Source organism: Eurosta solidaginis, chromosome 1, assembly GCF_040869045.1.
Source record: "Eurosta solidaginis isolate ZX-2024a chromosome 1, ASM4086904v1, whole genome shotgun sequence".
Taxonomy (NCBI): Eukaryota; Metazoa; Arthropoda; class Insecta; order Diptera; family Tephritidae; genus Eurosta; species Eurosta solidaginis.
The window spans coordinates 45,918,829-45,943,584 of NC_090319.1; positions in this window are offsets into that span (position 1 = coordinate 45,918,829).

Sequence of the window (24,756 nt, forward strand, 5' to 3'; positions counted from 1 at the left end):
TATCGATTTTTTTTCGAAAATGTACCCATTCGTTATCGAAAAGTTATCGCTTTCTTCAAAAACATAAATTAAATAAGATTGAATTAAATAATTGAAACATATATTATATATATATTATCAACTTTTAATCAAAAAGCTGTCGGTTAGGTTAAGTTAGGTTGAACTGGCACTTCCATGAGGACATCACATAGACTAATTGAGTCCGTAGTGTTACCAGAAGTTTGTTTCAACGACCAAACTGAAAAACCCTATCAAATACCAGGACATGTTATAAAATAATTCCGTCCACTTGGCAAATACTTGAAGCTTCCTAGGACTTAAGCCACTTGCTGCTTCCAGATCTGACAGCTGTATCACTCCTAATAGCTGGAGTCTTAGCCTGGCAAGTGCAGGGCATGAGCACAGAACGTGCTCGATCGTTTCCTCTTCCAACCCGCAATTCCTACATCTGCTACCACTGACCAAGTCTAATTTAAAGGCATGTGACGCCAGAAGGCAGTGTCAAGTAAGAATACCCGTCAAGAGTCTACAGTCCTCTCTTTTTAATGATAGCGGCAACTTTGTTAATCTAAGGTTATATGACCTACACATAATCTTCGACACTTTACAGCCCCGCGCTTGAATCCACGCCATTCACACTTGGGCGATCATGTGCTCCTCTTTCCTTCGCTTAATCTCGCCCAGTATAATTGGGACGTCTACGGGGCAAGCTTCAAGGGATTCGCCCTTTTCAGCTAGTTCAACCGCTTTTTCATTCCCAGCTATTACCCATATACCCAGGGACCCAACATAGATGTATGGTTCTCCCTGTCCCGATTCTCTCCAGAGACTGCTTACACTCTAACACGCATTTAGATGCTGTGCTATGCGAGATTATTGCCTTATTGCTGCTTGACTGTCAATATAAAAGTTAATACCGTTGCAGCTTAAGCTTTCTCTTCCAAGGTTTCTACTGCTTTGGTTACGGTTAATATTTCCGCTTGAAAAACGCTATAGTAATCCGGCAGCCTGTAGCATCTGCTTATTTCCGGATCAGCACAGTATACCGCAGACCCTACTACTTCCACTACTTTGGAACCATCTGTGTACACATGTATCTCCACGTCCGCCATTGGCGCACCCTTGTTCAATCCCTCCACCTCTATTGTAGCCTTAAGAACTCCCTCCCTCCGCAAATAGGAAATCAGGTAGCCCGTTCGTCTTGTGATTGATGACGCTATGGCCATATGGTCGGCGCTTAAGCTGACCCGAGGTACCGACTCCTGTAATGCTAAGCATCGATAGTCTGCATACTCCCTCAATTTTTTTGAGGTATGTTGTTTTTTGTGTGGCTTTCCACCAAACAAGAACTCCATAGTATAGAATAGGGCTTACAATCGCTGTAAAAACCCAATGAGAAAGAGAGGGCGATAAGCCCCACGTAAACCCCAGCATTCTTTTATATGCATAGAGTGCCGTTGAGACCTTCTTCTCTCTCTCCTCCACGTTGAGCTTCTATGACCGCTTACTATCTGGGATGATTCCTAGATATTTTGTGCAAGGTTTCTCCTGTAAGGTCACCACACCTAACTTAGGCCTGGTCCAATTTGGGACCTTGTACCTCTTTGTAAACAAGACCATATCCCTCTTCTCCGCATTGACTTTAAACCCGACATTAGATGCCCAGGTATGAATATCCCGAAGCACCCGATCCATTAAAGAACTAACCGTTGGAAGGCACTTTCCACTTATGACAATTGCAACGTCAATGTGCGGCGTGCCCCTATCTACTGATTTCGTGGCCTCGTACAATCCCCATTGTGATGTAGTCTTAGTTATCGGGTGCTTACAGAAAGTTATCGATACATTATAAAAAAATATGACTTTGCTTTAAGAAACTTATAGATTTGTTATCGCAGTTTTATACATTTGTAGTCCGTGTGTTATGAAAAAGTTATCTTTTTCGTTATCGAAAATGTTTCCATTCGTTATCGATTTCTTATCGGAGCCTTATCAGTTTATTACCGGCATGGTATCGATGTATCAGCGACTATATTATGACACAAATACCTATAAAACTGCGTGTGAGCTATACGCAGACATGCACATAGTCCAGTGAATTAAAACGCAGCGGCTGTGCTGGCTAGGCCATGTTATGCGAATGAAAGATGATGCTCCGGCCAAGAAAGTGTTTCTACCAGAACCCGCCTATGGAAGCAGAGGTAGAGGGCGGCCCCCACTCCGTTGTAAGCACCAGGTGGAAAACGATTTAAACTCCCTTGGTGTGACCAATTGGCATTGGTTGGCGGATCGAAGGAGCGATTGGCGCGCCTTGTTGGACGTCCATAACCGTTTAGACGGTTGAGCGCCAATTATGTAAGTAAGTAAGTACCTATAAAACTTTAAATTAAAATATATGGAGAAGTGTAAACCTTATATGACAAGCCAATAAAAAAACCAAAAGAAGCCGATTACTCGGCAGTAACAAGCCGAATACAAACCAATATGTAGACAATAATTATTCGTTATAGATAATAAGCCGATTATAAAACCATATGGGTTGTTAGCGATAAGAAGCCAACGAAGCTTTTCTCAAAAAGGCCGGGAAATATTTATTTCTGGTAAAGTTACCTCTGTTGTGGTTTAACTTCAACCCCTAACTGAGCTCTAGTTAACTTGATATATTTGTTTCCAGTCGTAAACCTGTATCGATTTCAAAAATAATTTGTACACACGCCTTTTTTAAATCGATTTTTGTTGTTTTTAAAATTTTTGTAATAGATTTTTATAAAGCGATATGAGCCGGCTCGCATAGATAAACGCATATAAATGATATAGATATAAGTAGTAAAGTAACTAGTCAAGTTTTGTTGAGCGCGCCTGAATATATTCCACACAATTTGGTTGATTTAAATGGACTTTTGTTGCCTCAGTACTTAAATACGTTTGTGTGATTTCAATCGCTTGCAGCTTAAACGGTAAAAACTATTTGTATGTCCATTATGTTTAGTTTTAAAATTTGTTTGCCATTTTAAACTATTTTTTACCATTTATGTGCATTGCTGAAAATATTTTGGCGTTTTTTAATTTAATCCTCACGCCAGTTGTGAAAAAATTTATTCAATAAGACCTTAATAGCGTTTGCTTTTCACTAAATTACAAACAAACATTTATAGGTATATATATATGTTCTAACATACGTACATATATAAACAGTGGCTATCAGCTTTTGTGAGACAGTGAAATACAGGCATGTTCCGAAGATTGTGCGATTTGAAATTGAATTCGAAATAGCAACTCCTGTGATTTCTTTTATGATTTCCAAAAATTCTTCATTTTTACTAATTTTCGAAGCTACTTTGAAATTTTTTGTTGCCTTTGCTGGTTAAATGTTCAAATTTTCAAAGCTGTTTTGCCATAGCAATAAACGTGTAGGATATTAGTTTTAAAGAAGTTGAGTTCAAATCCACGTTTTGGCCAACAGTTTTAATATTAAGTTTTTAATAATTTTTATTTCATAATAATTAATAATTAAATTTTTGTTATTTATATTAGAGAACAATTCCAAATTTTCCCCAAACGATGGGGGTTCGGGAGCTGAGTTTTGAGCTCGATATCTCCAAAGTTCATTTCTTATACTATTGCAAGGGGAGATGCCTCTAACCACGGGTCTCCAAAATTTAAAACTGTTAACCACTTCGCTTACGCAATGAGAGCACAATTGTGCTATGGAATGCAGACCCCTAATTTAAGCTTTGTTTTGAGCATCTCTGTATCCAATAAGCTGTCAGATACTGTATGCCTATCTCGTAAATTAAAGTTTGAATAATACTGAACTTTTGTTGTTGCCTTTTGATTAAGGCTAAGCAGACGACTTCTTGTTTGAAATATTCAACTATTAGAATTGATGTTTGCACTGACGGCGGAATACCGGTGGACCAGAAAGTTCAACCTTAATTTACCTAACCACCAATCAAGGACTCCATAGTATGAGATAGGCTTTACAATCGCTGTGAATACCCAATGTGAAATACTGTTGATTAGATATAAACAATTTCTCAAAAGCTAATAGCTGTGTTATCGGTTTCTCATCGAAAACAGCGTTAACGATGAACACATCCCTTGTTAAGAAACAGGAACAGAGAACGTCTCAATGCAAAATCGATGACAAGTCGAAAACCTGAGATAACAAGCATATGAAGGACAAATAACAAACCGATATCTCAACGATAGAAAAGAGTGAAAAAATTTGAATCAGTCTAACGCAAGTATGTAGAAGTGTATCTACATATGTATCAAGTGTGGGATAATTGGCTCATTTGGTCACAGGTGCAATAGCAAACCCACCGAAACATGCATACATTTGGATGTCCCATCAAAATTTCTTTTACCTTTATTTATGTCCATTTGTCTACGCAGTTTTAAAGATTACAACCTGTAGTTCAGCAGATCTGCAAAACGTAGCAAACAAAAGACCTTGAGATATATCACACCCGTGCCGTTACAGTAAGGGCACCCTGTCAAACACTGCACACTTTAAGGTATACTTTTTCTCAACATCTCCCACATTTTAAACTAAGTAGTTTGGGAAATATACACCGAGGAGTCTTAGTAATGGACATGTTACTAGAGCCACGATAAAGTGCTTGCCGTATTGCCACTTTTAGAACAAAACGGCCCATATTCGCATTGAAAATAATGTGCGTATTAGTATGGAAATAGTTCGAATATCGGCAGGGTCATCTGTGGTCTACTTTCGGATCTTTTAATATCAGCCTACTTGTGTTGAAATTATATCGATAACTTTTTGATTTTATGTAGATTACTTGCCGATAATGAAATGGCAAGTCGGTAGCTTTTCGTTAACAAATCAATATTTTGTCGATAGGAAAGCGATATATTTTTGATAATATATCGATAATTCTACTATAAATAATAATGATAAAAAATTGATAAATTTCGATAACAAATAGATAACTTTATGATAATAAATCGAATATAGGCAGGTTCACCTGCGGTCTACTTTCGGATCTTTTAATAGCAGCGTACTTATGTTGAAATTATATCGATAACTTTTTGATATTATGCAGACTACATGCCGATAACGAATTGGCAACTCTATAGCTCTTCGCTAAAAAATCAATATTTTGTCAATAGGAAAGCGATACATTTTTGATAATATATCGATAATTCTACTATAAATAATAATGATAAAAAATTGATAAATTTCGATAACAAATCGATAACTTTATGATAATAAATCGGCAGGGTCATCTGCGGTCAAACATCGGATCTTTTAATATTGGCGTACTTATGTTGAAATTATATCGATAACTTTTTTATATTATGCAGATTACATGCCGATAACGAACTCGATAGCTTTTCGTTAACAAATCAATATTTTGTCAATAGGAGAGCGATATATTTTTGATAACATATCGATAATTCTACTATAAATAATAATGATAAAAAATTGATAAATTTCGATAACAAATCGGAAACTTTATGATAATAAATCGAATATAGGCAGGTTCACCTGCGGTCTACTTTCGGATCTTTTAATATCAGCGTATTTATGTTGAAATTATATCGATAACTTTTTGATATTATGCAGATTACATGCCGATAACGAATTGGAAACTCGTTAGCTTTTCGATAACAAATCTATATTTTGTCAATAGGAAAGCGATATATTTTTGATAACATATCGATATTTCTACTATAAATAATAACGAAAACAAATTGATGACATTTCGATAACAAATCGATAACTTTATGATAATAAATCGAATATCGGCAGGGTCATCTGCGGTCTACTTTCGCATCTTTTAATATCGGCGTACTTATGTTGAAATTATATCTATAACTTTTTGATATTATGCAGATTACATGCCGATAACGAGTTGGCAACTCGATAGCTTTTCGTTAACAAATCAATATTTTGTAAATAGGAAAGCGATACATTTTTGATAACATATCGATATTTCTACTATAAATAATAACAATAACAAATTGATGACTTTTCGATAACAAATCGATAAATTTATGATAATAAATCGATATATTTTCCATGAAAATAAATCGATAAAATTACGATAACAAATTGTTAATACACCGATATCAAATTGATAAAATTGTAATAAGAAATCATTAATAATTTATCGATAACTTTTCCACATATAATCGATATATTTTATATTCTAAGTCGCTAACATTTTGATAACAAACCGATAACCCGTTCAGAATATTTGGTACCGAAAGCGAATTTATAACTCTTCGCTAACAATTTAATAACGTGTCTATGCTCCGTTTATGATACACTATTAACAAACAAATTTTTAATGTTTCTGCTTTATTTTTATTGCCTTGCTCTGATCTGCTGTCTCATTTCGCTCATATCGACTTTACAACGAACGTTGTTCCCACATAATGCTTTTGTGTAGTAACTGTACTTTCGCTTATACCTTTTATTGTCAAATACAGTTTACCAATCGCAAACACTATGCCTACACTTACCCTACGCTTACATACTTCATTCGCCAATGTAGCATACTACTTCCAAGCACTGCCGCAACAACAACAACAACTACGCTTACGCTTACACTTACATTACGCTTTCATTCTAAATTCCTTCCTAACGTAAGAAAAGATGTTTTCACAAAAAAACCGTAACATTAAAAAGAAGAAATATATTTCCTGAAAGAGTTTTTAAATTGATATAAAGTTTTTATATACTCCTAATTCCCAACTTCTCAGCACTTTGGACCAATTTTTAGGTATTGTTTGATTTCAATCAAACTTATAACTCTTTATTTGCTACTCGAATTGTGAGTTTATGAGTATTTCTCAAGCCGCTGCACTCGTATGGAATGACGTCATTCCACTTTTTCTTGTGCTATTATGGCCTTTTTCGAGTTTGCTGCTTAATGTGGTTGACTGAATTTTAGTTGAGGTAGAAAAGTTTTTGCACCGTTTTGCTGGTTTAAAGGTGCCACATGCATACCACACCACCACACATACATGCATATGTACATTTGTACTTGTCAAGATGTTTGGTGTTTGACTTTTTAACCGCCCATTAAATACTATTGAACTTTGGTAATGTTGCGGCTAAGAAGTTAGAATGCACACTTTTGTTTATTAAAGTTAGGAAATAACAGCAAAGACTAGAAATAACATTATTTACTAAAATGTAGAAGTTTATGTTTACAAAGTTATGGGGATACATACATACGACTATGCGAAAGAAATATTGAAATGTTTATAAAGAATACAGTAATTAAATAAAATTATGCTATTTATTGCTTTTTTTTAACATCGTTACTCACGGTGTGGGGAATCCTAAATGTGAAGGTGAAGGCGTAAGTGTAAGCGTAGTTTTTGTAAGTACTATACTATATAGGGGATATGTGCAGAAAGTAAATGCAGACGTATATAATAAAAAAAAAAAATATAAAATAGAATAAAAAATAAAAATAAAAAGATATAAAAAAATAAAATAAAATAAAGTAAAATGAAATAAAATAAAATATCCCGTCTCTGGCTGTTTTACCGAGTCATTCGGTAAAGAAATGAATGAGCACATCATGCGAAGCTACTACATAATTACTAAAAACGAAACAATTAAAAGTGGATACCGAACGAAACTACACGAAACTTTTCAAAGGGTTTTCCCAGATGTTCAAGTTTCAGTTCAAAGGATAGGCGATCAACGAAGTGCAATAGTAAGAAATAAATATATATCTATTAGGAGGCTGAATGAACTTAAACAAGAAGCGATGAATGAATTAACTATAGAGGCTGTAGCCATCAGGCCACATGAAGATGCCATATTTAACAATACGATCGAAAATATAGGTATGAAGGAATCAAATCAAGTGGAGGCCGTCGTTAATGTTATTGTTGAAAATGAGAGCACGAAAGTTTTAAAAATTGAGTTCCAAAGCGCTCTGATAGAGTTTTGTGATACGGACACACTACTAAGACCAATTTTACCCAGGCAGAAAGCCACGAAGAATTTGGCGACTGATGTTGTATGTATGAACACCGAAATCCTTCAAGTGTACATAAAACAAAATGCAAATTCATTTCAAGAACTTCAGACCGCAATATATGCAGCTACAGCTGCAATAATTCGTTCCACTGGCGGCAGGCTAGTCCGCCGAAAAGCATACGGTAAGCCTAAGTCCTACACCCAACCTTGGAAACATAGGCTGCTTAATCAAATAAAAAAGCTAATGGCTGTACTTGGTCGACTTACGCAATACATAAAGGGCAATCGCTCTAGAAAAGTTCTGAAATGGCTTCAAGGTTTCAAAATTGAGTATAAAACGCATTCCAGACAAAATCCACCAAACGACACAATGGTCCACTACCTAAACAATTTGCGACAAAAACTAGCCGTTATATCGAGCCGCCTACGAAGATGTATACTCTCAGAAAAGAGGAGGACGGAAAACAAGTCCTTCAAAATAATGGGAGAGTATTCTACAGGAAACTTAGAGAAAACCAAATTAATGAAAATACTGAGCCACCAAATATTCATCGAGTAGAGGCATATTGGCGGTCCATATGGTCGGTGGATAGCGATCATGCCAAAAACACCGCGTGGATTGGAGAAGAACGTAAACGAAGAAGATGTGAGAAAAGCAGTGCGAAACGCACATAATTGGAAACCCCAGGACCAGACGGTATCCATAACTTCTGGTTGAAAAAATTTACAACACATCGTGCATTAGCTCACCACTATACAACTTTCCTGCAAACAGAATTAATTATCCCAGCATTTTTAACGAAAGGCCAATTATATCTGCTTCAAAAAGACCCAAAAACTACAGAAGACCCATCCAAGTATAGTCCAATTACATGTCTCTGTACGCTGTACAAGGTATTAACATCCTGCTTGGCCGATAAAATCTACCCCCCACATCGAGGCCAATGAAATCATGTACAGCGAACAAAAAGGGTGTACAAAAATAACCAAAGGTTGAAAGGAGCAGCTCATCATTGATTCGGTTGTTATGGAACAAGCATGTCACAAGCAAAGGAACATCTATACCGCTTATATTGATTTTGCTAAAGCTTTCGACAGCGTCCCACACTCCTGGCTGCCAAAAGTACTAGACATATATAAGATAGCACCGAATATTAAGAAACTGCTGCGCCATCTCTCCACCTTGTGGGAAATTACTTTAAATATAAGTCAAAGAAACGGTCTCATAAAATTGGCTCCTATCCCTATTAAAAGAGGAATCTTTCAGGAAAACACATTAAGTCCACTATGGTTCTGCCTCGCTTTAAACCCATTATCAACCATCCTAAAAGAAACCAACTATGGGTTTACCATTAAATCTCCACATCTGATGAATTACAAACTGTCACACCTGCTATATATGGATGACATTAAGCTGTATGGCGCAAACGAGCGTCAAATAAACACACTGCTGGAGCTTACAGAGGATTTTTTAAATGATATTAGAATGTCATTTGGAAATGCTAAATGCCGTAGACTGAGTGTAGAAAACGGGAGACCTGTACTGCGAAACTTTCAGCTATGCGATAGCCAGACGATAAATGGCATGCCTGAAATCGGATGTTACAAATACCTTGGGTTGCTTCAGGCATGAAGGATTCAGTACAGTGAAATAGTGCTGACCACATCAAATGAATACTTGGATAGGGTCAAGAGCTTACTTAAGTTTGCTTAAATGGAAGCAACCTTTTTAAAGCCATTAATACATACGCTATCCCCGTACTTACATACACCTTCGGAACAATCAAATGGTCGGACACAGAGTTGGAGACCGTGAAAACAGCAACAAGGATGCTGCTAACAAAACTTGATGCACATCACACCAAATCTGCGACAGAACGCCTCTACTTGCCACGCCAGGATGGTGGCCGAAGCATGGTAGATATAAAACATCTGCGCAAGAAATGTGTTCATAAGCTACGCATATACTTCCAAAACCAACACAGCCCCCTCTTAGAAACGATATGCAAGGCGGATTTGAAGTATTCCCCACTAAACCTGCATGATATTACGACGCACGAGCTCCCCTCCAATCGAGAGCACATACAATCTCTGATACAAGAGTGGAAAATGAGAGCTAATCATGGAAGACACGAATATGCTCTGGAACATGCAGAAGTGGACAAGTCAGCAGCCAATGAGTGGTTAAGGTACTCTGGAATTTACGCTGAAACCGAGGGGTTCATTCTGGCCATCCAAGACTAGATTATTGCAACAAGGAACCACTGCAAATATGTAATGCGAGCTCCTATTTAAAATGATAATTGTAGACGAAGCCAAAGACATCCCTAAACAATTCACCATATAACCGGTGAATGTGTTACATTGGCGGCTACCGAATACTTAACAAGGCATAACCAGGTAGCAAAGATCGTACATCAAACACTAACTCTGCGTTATTATCTAATTGCAGCGGAATGCCCAAACTACACATATACCCCAGAGGCAACGCTAGAAAACAGCGCTTTCAAAATGTATTGAGACCGGTCTATTCTAACAGATCGAACCATGCCGCATAACCGACCTGATATAACGATCGTAAATAAGCAGGAGAATTACGCTTACGTAATAGACATAGGTGTTACAAATACACACAACCTACAGGAGTGCTATGCGGAGAAGCTCAGAAGATATCATAGTCTAGCACACGAAATTAAGGATATGTGGAAACTGGACAGAGTTGGCATAATTCCCATTATAATATCCTCAACAGGAGTTATCCCAAAATCACTAAACTGTAATCTCGAGAAACTTCAACTCACGGAAAAGCGACGAGCGACACAGAAGGCTGTGATTTTATCGATAAGCTCTAAAATTAGGAAATTCTTAAGCATACACTAATCTTAGGCAGGTCCTAGGTACTAGTCATCACACTCTTTATCAATCTATGGCGTTGATCAGACAATTAAATAAAAGCGTTGGGCGCGTGAAATTTCTAAAGATGTGACTGATTAAGGTTCAGTTAGTTTTACTTATGACTATCAGTAGAAATATGACGCTCCCAATGCTTTTATTTAATTGTCTGATCAACGCCATAGATTGATGAGGAGTGTGATGACTAGTACCTAGGACCTTCCTAATTATTTTCTAGCTTTTCGTATTATTATTACTTCATGTAAGTATTGTTTTCAATAAAACCGTTTAACTTAAAAATTTTTTTTTAATTATTTTATTTTCAAGTTTTTAGTGTTTGTTTAATTGCCTATTATTTCTCATTCTATTTATTTCATTTAGTGACTCATTATTACAAGGACACTTTCCTGACAATTTGTTAAAACCTAAGTCCTTATTACATAATCCTTCCAAAGACTTTACTCGACTCTCCGCCACGTATGCTTGTCCCTCCTCCAAATCCAAAATATTTTGATGTCACTTCTACCGGACTGTATGCAATATTTGTTCCAAATATGAGCCAAATCGGGCATCATAGGTCGCTTTCTATTCATGTATCTATGTATTATGTGTTCCAAATATGGGCAAAATCGGACCACAAATATGATTTTTGTGAATATCTCGATCCTTCCGCCACCTAGCGGCGATTTTTTTCGATAGGTCGCTTTCAATTCTTGTATGTATTAAATGTTCCAAATATGAGCCAAATCGGGCCACAAATACGATTTTTGTGAATATCTCGATCCATGCGCCACCTAGCGGCATTTTTTCTTATTATTGCATTGTCATCGGTTTCTGAACTATATTCCAAGTTTCATGCTTGTAGCTTATCGGGAAGTTACTTAAATTTCAATTACAAGATTCGTTCACAACGGCCGTGCAGCCGTGCATGCGACCATGCGACCTGTCAACTCAAGCTAAATAAAACCGTTTAAAAACCTGATACATATGTAGTTATTTGTAGAAAATCTTACCAAGAGCTGTATAAACAAACCGATGTAACTAGTTAATAGAATTAAATAGCACTAAGTATGTTATTGTTTATAACCGATATTTAATGTAAACCCTCAAAGGAGAAAATTTTAAGTAAATAAATAAATAAAATAAAATAAAAAAAAATTAAATAAAACAAAATAAAATAAAATGAAATAAAATAAACTAAAATGAAACAAAAAATGCATTTAAAGAAATTAAGTAAAATAAAACAAAATAATATAATACAATATTTAATAAAATAAAAAATTGTTATTGATATTAGAGAAAAATTGTAAAGTTTACAAACGGCGATGGTTACTAGGACATGTTTCTGAATTTCACTTCTTCATCAGCTAGCTTTTCGGGAGCTGAGCCATATGAATGCCCCGTTGCACGCTGTACAATTGGTCTCTAAGAATTGCCTTTTTGTTTCTATTCCTTTTATTGTATGTAGTTTATTCCTAATAGTGTGGATATGATTTTTAGGCGCGCTTTTGAAAGCTTAGTAACATTCGTTCGGCTCCCGAAAAGCTAGCTGATGAAGAAGTGAAATTCAGAAACATGTCCTAGTAACCATCGCCGTTTGTAAACTTTAGAATTTTTCTCTAATATCAATAACAACAAGTAAGGAAGGTTAATTTCGCGTGTAACCGAACATTACATACTCAGTTGCGAGCTATGGTGACAACATAAGGGAAAATAACCATCTAGGAAAATGAACCGAGGGAAACCCTGGAATGTGTTTGTATGACATGTCTATCAAATGAAAGGCACTAAAGAGTATTTTATGCGGGAGTGGGCCATAGTTCTATAGGTGGACGCTATTTAGGGATATCGCCATAAAGGTGGATCAGGGTTAACTCTAGAATTTCTTTGTACGATATGGGTATCAAATGAAAGGCGTTAATGAGTATTTTAAAAGGGAGTAATCCTTATTTCCATAGGTGTACGCCGTTTCGAGATATCTCCATAAAGGTGGACCAGGGGTGACCCTAGAATTTGTTTGTACAATATGGGTATCAATCGTCCCGATCAGACAAATCTCTCGATCTAAACGTTGCCCGCCTTTCCAAATGGACCACTTTCATTTTGGTTCGTGGTTTACCGATGGTTTGTATGCGGTACACTACATCGTTGATCCGTTTTATAACTTTGTAGGGGCCTTCCCAATTACACTGCAATTTCGGGGCCAAACCTTTTTTACGTTGTGGGTTGTATAACAGCACCAAATCTCCTTCCTGAAAACCTTCTGAATTAATTGCTTTATCGTATCTGGCTTTCATCTTGTCACTCATAATCTTTGTTCTTTGCCTTATCAGATCATGTATTTCTCTTAGCTCTTCTTCCAAATCACTAGTGGATTTCCTGACATTTCTCTCCGTATTGGCATCTATCCCAAACTTCAAATCAGCTGGCAGTCTAAGGTCATTGCCAAAAATTACTTTTGCAGGGGTTTGGCCCGTTGTCTCATGCACTGCTGATCGGTAAGCCATCAAGAATAATGGTATGCGGGTATCCCATTCTTTATGGTACTTGTCTACTACTTTCCTTAAGTGCTCCTCCAATGTTCTATTGAATCGTTCTACCATACCATCGGATTGAGGATGCAATGCAGTTGTCCGTGTTTTTCGAATGCCCAATGACTTACCTGGAACACAGCTGATTCGAAATTCCTGCCTTGGTCAGAATGTGACTCCATTGGTACACCATACCTTGCAACCCATTCGTTTTTAACCACTTCTGCTACTGTTTCTGCTTCTTGGTTTGGGATTGGGTATTCCTCTGGCCATTTACTGAAATAATCCATAACCACCAGTACGTATTTGTTTCCGCGGTTACTAGTAGAAAATGGACCTGCGACATCCATGGCGATCCTTTCAAATGGCGCACCTGAGTTATATTGCTTCATCTGGCCATGACTTCGTGTTCTGGGCCCTTTCGCTCTGCTGCAAACCTCGCAGTTCGTAATCCACTCAGTGACCGACTGACATAAACCAACCCAATAGAATCTCTGTTTAATCTTCTCGAGCGTCTTCGTGATTCCAAGATGACCTCCGTTTGGACCATTATGCAGCTCGCTGAGCACGTCAGGAATCCTCTTTCTGGGAACAACTATCAGTTTATTCTTGTATTTACCATCCTCACTCTCCCATAGTCGATGAAGGCAACTGGATATCAATTCTAAACTGTTCCACTGTGCCCAATATGACTTCGCAATGGGACTCTCTGCTGACATCTCTTCTCTGTTTGGTCTTTCATTTCGTTCGAGCCCTTGCATAACACGTGACAGATCTGCATCTTCTAGCTGGCACTTTCTTAGCTGTTCCTTGTCCCATTCATCTGTACATGTTATATTCATTAGCCGGACATCTATAATGTCTTCTTTAGCCTCGGCTTTTGAACAGTGCTTGCATTCCAAACTACATGGTCTTCGTGACATTGCATCAGCATTTCCATGGGTACTACCTTTTCGATGCTCAATGGAAAAGTCGTAGCTTTGTAGTCGCTCGATCCACCGTGCCAATTGTCCTTCCGGATTACGGAACTGCAGAAGCCATTTCAACGCTGCGTGATCTGTCCTGACACGGAATCGCTGGCCGTAGAGGTATTTGTGAAAATGTTTAATGCAGTCTACCAATGCCAACAGCTCTCTCCGCGAAACACAGTAGTTCCTCTCTGGTTTTCCAATCGAACGGCTGTAATATGCAACTACCTTCTCCTGTCCATCGACCAGTTGTGATAAAACGCCTCCTATAGCATATCCACTCGCATCTGTATCCAGAATAAATTTTGCTCCTGGAATCGGATATGCTAACATTGGGGCAGTGCGCAAACGCTCCTTCAATGTTTGGAAAGCCAATTCTTGCTCCTTCTTCCATTCAAAAGCTTTGTTTTTTCTTGTAAGCTCATGGAGGCTATGGGCTACCCTGGAAAAATTTGGTACAAATCGGCGGTAATATGTGCATAGCCCAAGAAAACTTCTCAATTCATGTAGGTTCTGTGGTCTTGGCCAATCCTTTACAGCCTCTATTTTTTCGTTCGCAGTGCAGATGCCCTCTGTCGTTACCTTGTGACCCAAATAATTGACTTCCCTTTTAAACAGCGCACACTTTTTGGGACTTAACTTCAGACCAGCGCCAGCTATTCTCTGCAAAACTTCCTCTAAGTTCTTAAGATGTTCATCAAAGTTCTTTCCCAATACGATGATGTCGTCCAGGTACACCAAGCATGTTTTCCAATGTAGTCCTTTCAGTACCTGGTCCATGAGTCTCTCAAAAGTAGCTGGTGCATTACAAAGTCCAAAAGGCATCACTGTAAATTGCCAAAGACCATCACCGACACTGAAGGCTGTTTTCTCTTTATCTTCCTCCTTCACCTCCACTTGCCAGTAGCCGCTTTTCAAGTCCAGCGTGGAAAACCATTTCGTACCAGATAGCGAGTCCAGAGTGTCGTCAATTCTTGGCAATGGGTAGCTATCCTTTTTCGTTACGTCATTCAACTTCCGGTAGTCCACGCAAAACCTCATTTTTCCATCCTTCTTTTTTACAAGAACTACCGGTGAGCTCCATGGACTAGCTGATGGTTCGATGACGCCGCTGTCGCTCATTTCTTAAATGATTTGACTCACAACTTCCCGCTTCGCCAGTGGAACACTACGTGGAGCTTGACGGGTCGGCCTCGCATATCCAGTGTCAATTTGGTGTTTCACAACGTTGGTGCGGCCTGGTTTAGAATCATCCTGGTCAAATATGTTCGCGTACTTTAGGAGCAGTTGTTTTGCCTTACTCTGATAGGGGTCCTCTAGCCCATGCGTCCATGCCGTGATATCATTTGAAAGATCAGTGTTACTAGATGAAACGTATTCTTGGAGCTGTTCACAGTTAATAACTACTTCGGCCTCTTGGCATCTTCCCAAAATAGCTCCTTTGGTCAAATTGAATGGTGACTTGAACTCATTGAGTACTCTTACCGGAATACGTCCATCTTGTTTTGTCATAGCCAGGGTTTTTCCTACAAGTATGTTCAGTGCTGATTTATTTGCTGCTTCGACAACCCACAATTTGTTTGTCCCACAATCTCCATCTACCTTTGCCCAGATGACTGCTTCTGATTTTGGTGGTATTTGCTGACTCTCTTCCACCAGCACTCGTTTACTGCTGTAGCCTCTCTCGTAGCCGAAATTAAGTGGCACATCCATGTTCTTATATCGCATCTTCTTGCTTTGCATATCGATCTTGATGCTTTGGTTGATTAAGAAGTCCACTCCAATTATGATTTCATCAACAATACCTGCCACTATAAAATTGTGAAGTACCGTGACGTTCCCAATTGCTACTTCACATTCTACTTCTCCAATTACCTGGGTGTCCTCTCCCGTGGCTGTACGTAATCTTGCTCCAAGCAATGGTCTTATCTTCTTGTTGACTAAATCCGCTCGAATGATGGAATGAGATGCACCCGTATCTACAGTCAGTAACCGTTCCTTTCCGTCCACATGTCCTCCAACAGTAAGATTGCTTGACCTTCTTCCAATTTGCGAGATAGAGATTATGGGGCATTCAATTGAGGGAGCCAGCTGTCGCCCCTTGCGGCTGACTCGCTTTAGTTTAACGATTGAGTGGATTTGGAGATTTGCTCGTCTCCTTCAGCTCTGCGTTTACGGCCACCCACATTGTTGGAACTATTGGAATTGCTACTGCAATGACGTGCAATGTGACCTGGGTTACCGCACTTGAAACATTTCATAACTCCGGCATTTTTCTGTTGTGATCCCTTCAGAGCTTCCAAAATTGTATCTACCCACTCCGGCCTTTCTACTTCCACACGATGAGCTTTGTATGCTGGTTTACTCAATAATGACGCCGATTCCTGGGTCAATGCATGGGATACCGTTTTAGCAAACGTTAGTTTTGGATTCGCATATGTAGCCCGCTTCGTTTCCACATCTCGTATGTCATTTATGAAGCTCTGGATTTTTACCCTTTCAGTGTATTCCACGGGTGCGTCCGCATTTGCAAGATGAGCCAATCTCTCAATATCTGAAGCAAACTCCTGCAATGTCTCATTTGCTTTTTGGTAGCGGTTTTGCAACTCAATTTGGAATATCTGTTTCCTATGCTCGCTTCCATAACGTCGTTCTACAGCAGCCATCAATGTTTCATAACTGTTCCGTTCGTACTCTGGAATCGTCTGTAAGATTTCCGCTGCAGGCCCTTTCAATGCCACGAACAGTGCAGCAACTTTATCTTCCGCATCCCAGTTGTTCACTGCTGCGGTCTTCTCAAACTGTAGCTTAAAGACCTGGAAAGGAACAGAACCGTCAAAGGATGGTGTTTTTACCTTTGGGTTACTCGCTGAAACTGCTGGACGATTTAATTGTAACTGCTCCATACGACCCTTCAAATCATCGACTTCTGCCTGAAATTGAGCGATTTTTGCATCCTGCGCTTCCAGCTTTGATGTTACCCTTGCTTCCTGTTCTTCTAACTGTGAAGAAATTTTGCCACCTGCAATGATAAGCGCTCCTCTTGTTCTTCCATCTTTGATGTTATACGGGTTTCCTGCGATTCCAGTTGTGAAGAAATTTGTGTCGACATTTCTGAAATACGTGTTTCTTGTGCTTCAATCTTCGATGTTATTCGTGTCTCTTGGGATTCCATCTGTGATGACATATACGTTTTCTGTTCTTCTAGTTGAGATGCCAGTTGAGATGTTATATCTGTCTTTTGCGATTCCAGTTGAGAAGCCACTGTCGATGTTTGAGCAGATATTGCAGCCAAAATCATGTTCAAGTCTGTGCTGGTAACCGTCTGCGATGTTTCGTTTTTCTCTTCAATTTTTGTTGTCTCCTCGCCATCAAGGTGAAAGACATACTCTTCCACATCAATTCCTTCTGCTTCCATTGCCTCTCGTAGCCGTGCCTGAAGTTCGAGTTTAACGCCGCTTGTATTCAATCCACGGCTCTCCAACTCCTTCTTCAGTTGCTGGATCTTTAATTCACTGAACTTTGCCATATCCTTGTTGTCTTCTGGAATTTATTCAACAATTCCTCTTCTGACACCAATTGTAACGAATTTGCTGCAAATCCTCTTATTTGCAATCCTCTGCTAAGTTCGAATCACTAAACTGTTGAATAAATAACTCCAATATTGAATGATAGAAAAATGGCCTTTATTAAAGTACTTCACAATAACACTTATACTTTGCTACTCGCTGGCTTAATAACCAAACTGATTAATAACTCAAATGAAACTCTACTATTGGCCGCCACATCGCGTGCTTAAGCAAACTGATTGATAGCTCAACTCAAACTGAATTACTTCTTACTCGCTTGCCCCGCTTTTATAGTTTACGCTGCATACTTCTAGGCTCTTCGATTTCCAGAACTTACTAGTTGTTTCGGCTACAAAATCGCCAGCCGCAACTACGTGCACAAATTATTGCCCTCTCTTGTGACCACTGAGATAAGATATATGCATGTGTTTGTGCATTGCCGCTCCGCTGCTCGTATACGTACATATGTGTAGACGCAATTATTTATTCGTTTATGTAGATACATAAAGATTGAATTATTGATGTGAATGTTTGTAGTTTACAGTCTCTCGCGCGCACATAGGCGTATAAGTAAATGCATCTGTGTGTGACATCTCTCTGGGCTGCCTTATATATGTGTATACTTGATTTGATTATTAACGTAAATACTGCTTGGCATGGCCTTAGCATCGCCTTAGCGATGGGATAACTTAGTGATGGTAATATCCGTGACAATATGTTTGTGTGATATGGGTATCAAATGAAAGGTGTTAATGAGTATTTTAAAAGGGAGTCATCCTTAGTTCCATAGGTGGGCACCGTTTCGAGATATCTCCATAAAGGTTGACCAGGGGTGACCCTAGAATATGTTTGTACGATATGGGTATCAAATGAAAGAAGTTAATGAGTATTTTAAAAGGGAGTAATCCTTAGTTCCATAGGTGGACGCCGTTTCGAGATATCTCCATAAAGGTGGACCAGGGGTGACCCTAGAATTTGTTTATACAATATGGGTATCAAAAGAAAGGTGTTAATGAGTATTTTAAAAGGGAGTGATCCTTAGTTCCATAGGTGGACGCCGTTTCGAGATATCTCCTTAAAGCTGGACCAGGGGTGACCCTAGAATATGTTTGTACGATATGGGTATCAAATGAAAGGTGTTAATGAGTATTTTAAAAGGGAGTAATCCTTAGTTCCATAGGTGGACGCCGTTTCGAGATATCTCCATAAAGGTGGACCAGGGGTGACCCTAGAATTTGTTTGTACAATATGGGTATCAAAAGAAAGGTGTTAATGAGTATTATAAAAGGGAGTGATCCTTAGTTCCATAGGTGGACGCCGTTTCGAGATATAAAGGAGGACCAGGGGTGACTCTAGAATATGTTTGTACGATATGGGTATCAAGTGAAAGGTGTTAATGAGTATTTTAAAAGGGAGTGGACCATGGTTCTATAGGTGGACGCCGTTTCGAGATATTTCCATAAAGGTGTACCAGGGGTGACTCTAGAATATGTTTGTACGATATGGGTATCAAATGAAAGGTGTTAATGAGTATTTTAAAAGGGAGTAATCCTTAGTTCCATAGGTGGACGTCGTTTCGAGATATCTCCATAAAGGTGGACCAGGGGTGACCCTAGAATTTGTTTGTACAATATGGGTATCAAAAGAAAAGTGCTAATGAGTATTTTAAAAGGGAGTGATCCTTAGTTCCATAGGTGGACGCCGTTTCGAGATATCTCCATAAAGGTGGACCAGGGGTGACCCTAGAATTTGTTTGTACAATATGGGTATCAAAAGAAAGGTGTTAATGAGTATTATAAAAGGGAGTGATCCTTAGTTCCATAGGTGGACGCCGTTTCGAGATATAAAGGAGGACCAGGGGTGACTCTAGAATATGTTTGTACGATATGGGTATCAAGTGAAAGGTGTTAATGAGTATTTTAAAAGGGAGTGATCCTTAGTTCTATAGGTGGACGCCGCTTCGTGATATTTTCATAAAGGTGTACCAGGGGTGACTCTAGAATATGTTTGTACGATATGGGTATCAAATGAAAGGTGTTAATGAGTATTTTAAAAGGGAGTAATCCTTAGTTCCATAGGTGGACGTCGTTTCGAGATATCTCCATAAAGGTGGACCAGGGGTGACCCTAGAATTTGTTTGTACAATATGGGTATCAAAAGAAAGGTGTTAATGAGTATTTTAAAAGGGAGTGATCCTTAGTTCCATAGGTGGACGCCGTTTCGAGATATCTCCATAAAGGTGGACCAGGGGTGACCCTAGAATTTGTTTGTACAATATGGGTATCAAAAGAAAGTGTTAATGAGTATTTTAAAAGGGAGTGATCCTTAGTTCCGTAGGTGGACGCCGTTTCGAGATATCTCCATAAAGGTGGACCAGGGGTGACTCTAGAATATGTTTGTACGATATGGTTATCAAGTGAAAGGTGTTAATGAGTATTTTAAAAGGGAGTAATCCTTAGTTCCATAGGTGGACGCCGTTTCGAGATATCTGAATAAAGGTGGACCAGGGGTGACTCTAGAATATGTTTGTACGATATGGGTATCAAATGAAAGGTGTTAATGAGTATTTTAAAAGGGAGTAATCCTTAGTTCCATAGGTGGACGCCGTTTCGAGATATCTCCATAAAGGTGGACCAGGGGTGACCCTAGAATTTGTTTGTACAATATGGGTATCAAAAGAAAGGTGTTAATGAGTATTTTAAAAGGGAGTGATCCTTAGTTCCATAGGTGGACGCCGTTTCGAGATATCTCCATAAAGGTGGACCAGGGGTGACCCTAGAATTTGTTTGTACAATATGGGTATCAAAAGAAAGTGTTAATGAGTATTTTAAAAGGGAGTGATCCTTAGTTCCATAGGTGGACGCCGTTTCGAGATATCTCCATAAAGGTGGACCAGGGGTGACCCTAGAATTTGTTTGTACAATATGGGTATCAAAAGAAAGTTGTTAATGAGTATTTTAGAAGGGAGTGATCCTTAGTTCCATAGGTGGACGCCGTTTCGAGATATCTCCATAAAGGTGGACCAGGGGTGACCCTAGAATTTGTTTGTACAATATGGGTATCAAAAGAAAGGTGTTAATGAGTATTTTAAAAGGGAGTGATCCTTAGTTCCATAGGTGGACGCCGTTTCGAGATATCTCCATAAAGGTGGACCAGGGGTGACCCTAGAATTTGTTTGTACAATATGGGTATCAAAAGAAAGTGTTAATGAGTATTTTAAAAGGGAGTGATCCTTAGTTCCGTAGGTGGACGTCGTTTCGAGATATCTCCATAAAGGTGGACCAGGGGTGACTCTAGAATATGTTTGTACGATATGGGTATCAAGTGAAAGGTGTTAATGAGTATTTTAAAAGGGAGTAATCCTTAGTTCCATAGGTGGACGTCGTTTCGAGATATCTCCATAAAGGTGGACCAGGGGTGACCCTAGAATTTGTTTGTACAATATGGGTATCAAAAGAAAGTGTTAATGAGTATTTTAAAAGGGAGTGATCCTTAGTTCCGTAGGTGGACGCCGTTTCGAGATATCTGCATAAAGATGTACCAGGGGTGACTCTAGAATATGTTTGTACGAAATGGGTATCAAATGAAAGGTGTTAATGAGTATTTTAAAAGGGAGTAATCCTTAGTTCCATAGGTGGACGTCGTTTCGAGATATCTCCATAAAGGTGGACCAGGGGTGACCCTAGAATTTGTTTGTACAATATGGGTATCAAAAGAAAGTGTTAATGAGTATTTTAAAAGGGAGTGATCCTTAGTTCCGTAGGTGGACGCCGTTTCGAGATATCTGCATAAAGATGTACCAGGGGTGACTCTAGAATATGTTTGTACGAAATGGGTATCAAATGAAAGGTGTTAATGAGTATTTTAAAAGGGAGTAATCCTTAGTTCCGTAGGTGGACGTCGTTTCGAGATATCTCCATAAAGGTGGACCAGGGGTGACTCTAGAATATGTTTGTACGATATGGGTATCAAGTGAAAGGTGTTAATGAGTATTTTAAAAGGGAGTAATCCTTAGTTCCATAGGTGGACGTCGTTTCGAGATATCTCCATAAAGGTGGACCAGGGGTGACCCTAGAATTTGTTTGTACAATATGGGTATCAAAAGAAAGTGTTAATGAGTATTTTAAAAGGGAGTGATCCTTAGTTCCGTAGGTGGACGTCGTTTCGAGATATCTCCATAAAGGTGGACCAGGGGTGACTCTAGAATATGTTTGTACGATATGGGTATCAAGTGAAAGGTGTTAATGAGTATTTTAAAAGGGAGTAATCCTTAGTTCCATAGGTGGACGTCGTTTCGAGATATCTCCATAAAGGTGGACCAGGGGTGACCCTAGAATTTGTTTGTACAATATGGGTATCAAAAGAAAGTGTTAATGAGTATTTAAAAGGGAGTGATCCTTAGTTCCGTAGGTGGACGTCGTTTCGAGATATCTCCATAAAGGTGGACCAGGGGTGACCCTAGAATTTGTTTATACAATATGGGTATCATAAGAAAGGTGTTAATGAGTATTTTAATAGGGAGTGATCCTTAGTTCCATAGGTGGACGCCGTTTCGAGATATCTCCTTAAAGCTGGACCAGGGGTGACCCTAGAATATGTTTGTACGATATGGGTATCAAATGAAAGGTGTTAATGAGTATTTTAAAAGGGAGTAATCCTTAGTTCCATAGGTGGACGCCGTTTCGAGATATCTCCATAAAGGTGGACCAGGGGTGACCCTAGAATTTGTTTGTACAATATGGGTATCAAAAGAAAGGTGTTAATGAGTATTATAAAAGGGAGTGATCCTTAGTTCCATAGGTGGACGCCGTTTCGAGATATAAAGGAGGACCAGGGGTGACTCTAGAATATGTTTGTACGATATGGGTATCAAGTGAAAGGTGTTAATGAGTATTTTAAAAGGGAGTGGACCATGGTTCTATAGGTGGACGCCGTTTCGAGATATTTCCATAAAGGTGTACCAGGGGTGACTCTAGAATATGTTTGTACGATATGGGTATCAAATGAAAGGTGTTAATGAGTATTTTAAAAGGGAGTAATCCTTAGTTCCATAGGTGGACGTCGTTTCGAGATATCTCCATAAAGGTGGACCAGGGGTGACCCTAGAATTTGTTTGTACAATATGGGTATCAAAAGAAAAGTGCTAATGAGTATTTTAAAAGGGAGTGATCCTTAGTTCCATAGGTGGACGCCGTTTCGAGATATCTCCATAAAGGTGGACCAGGGGTGACCCTAGAATTTGTTTGTACAATATGGGTATCAAAAGAAAGGTGTTAATGAGTATTATAAAAGGGAGTGATCCTTAGTTCCATAGGTGGACGCCGTTTCGAGATATAAAGGAGGACCAGGGGTGACTCTAGAATATGTTTGTACGATATGGGTATCAAGTGAAAGGTGTTAATGAGTATTTTAAAAGGGAGTGATCCTTAGTTCTATAGGTGGACGCCGCTTCGTGATATTTTCATAAAGGTGTACCAGGGGTGACTCTAGAATATGTTTGTACGATATGGGTATCAAATGAAAGGTGTTAATGAGTATTTTAAAAGGGAGTAATCCTTAGTTCCATAGGTGGACGTCGTTTCGAGATATCTCCATAAAGGTGGACCAGGGGTGACCCTAGAATTTGTTTGTACAATATGGGTATCAAAAGAAAGGTGTTAATGAGTATTTTAAAAGGGAGTGATCCTTAGTTCCATAGGTGGACGCCGTTTCGAGATATCTCCATAAAGGTGGACCAGGGGTGACCCTAGAATTTGTTTGTACAATATGGGTATCAAAAGAAAGTGTTAATGAGTATTTTAAAAGGGAGTGATCCTTAGTTCCGTAGGTGGACGCCGTTTCGAGATATCTCCATAAAGGTGGACAAGGGGTGACTCTAGAATATGTTTGTACGATATGGTTATCAAGTGAAAGGTGTTAATGAGTATTTTAAAAGGGAGTAATCCTTAGTTCCATAGGTGGACGCCGTTTCGAGATATCTGAATAAAGGTGGACCAGGGGTGACTCTAGAATATGTTTGTACGATATGGGTATCAAATGAAAGGTGTTAATGAGTATTTTAAAAGGGAGTAATCCTTAGTTCCATAGGTGGACGTCGTTTCGAGATATCTCCATAAAGGTGGACCAGGGGTGACCCTAGAATTTGTTTGTACAATATGGGTATCAAAAGAAAGGTGTTAATGAGTATTTTAGAAGGGAGTGATCCTTAGTTCCATAGGTGGACGCCGTTTCGAGATATCTCCATAAAGGTGGACCAGGGGTGACCCTAGAATTTGTTTGTACAATATGGGTATCAAAAGAAAGGTGTTAATGAGTATTTTAAAAGGGAGTGATCCTTAGTTCCATAGGTGGACGCCGTTTCGAGATATCTCCATAAAGGTGGACCAGGGGTGACCCTAGAATTTGTTTGTACAATATGGGTATCAAAAGAAAGTGTTAATGAGTATTTTAAAAGGGAGTGATCCTTAGTTCCGTAGGTGGACGTCGTTTCGAGATATCTCCATAAAGGTGGACCAGGGGTGACTCTAGAATATGTTTGTACGATATGGGTATCAAGTGAAAGGTGTTAATGAGTATTTTAAAAGGGAGTAATCCTTAGTTCCATAGGTGGACGTCGTTTCGAGATATCTCCATAAAGGTGGACCAGGGGTGACCCTAGAATTTGTTTGTACAATATGGGTATCAAAAGAAAGTGTTAATGAGTATTTTAAAAGGGAGTGATCCTTAGTTCCGTAGGTGGACGCCGTTTCGAGATATCTGCATAAAGATGTACCAGGGGTGACTCTAGAATATGTTTGTACGAAATGGGTATCAAATGAAAGGTG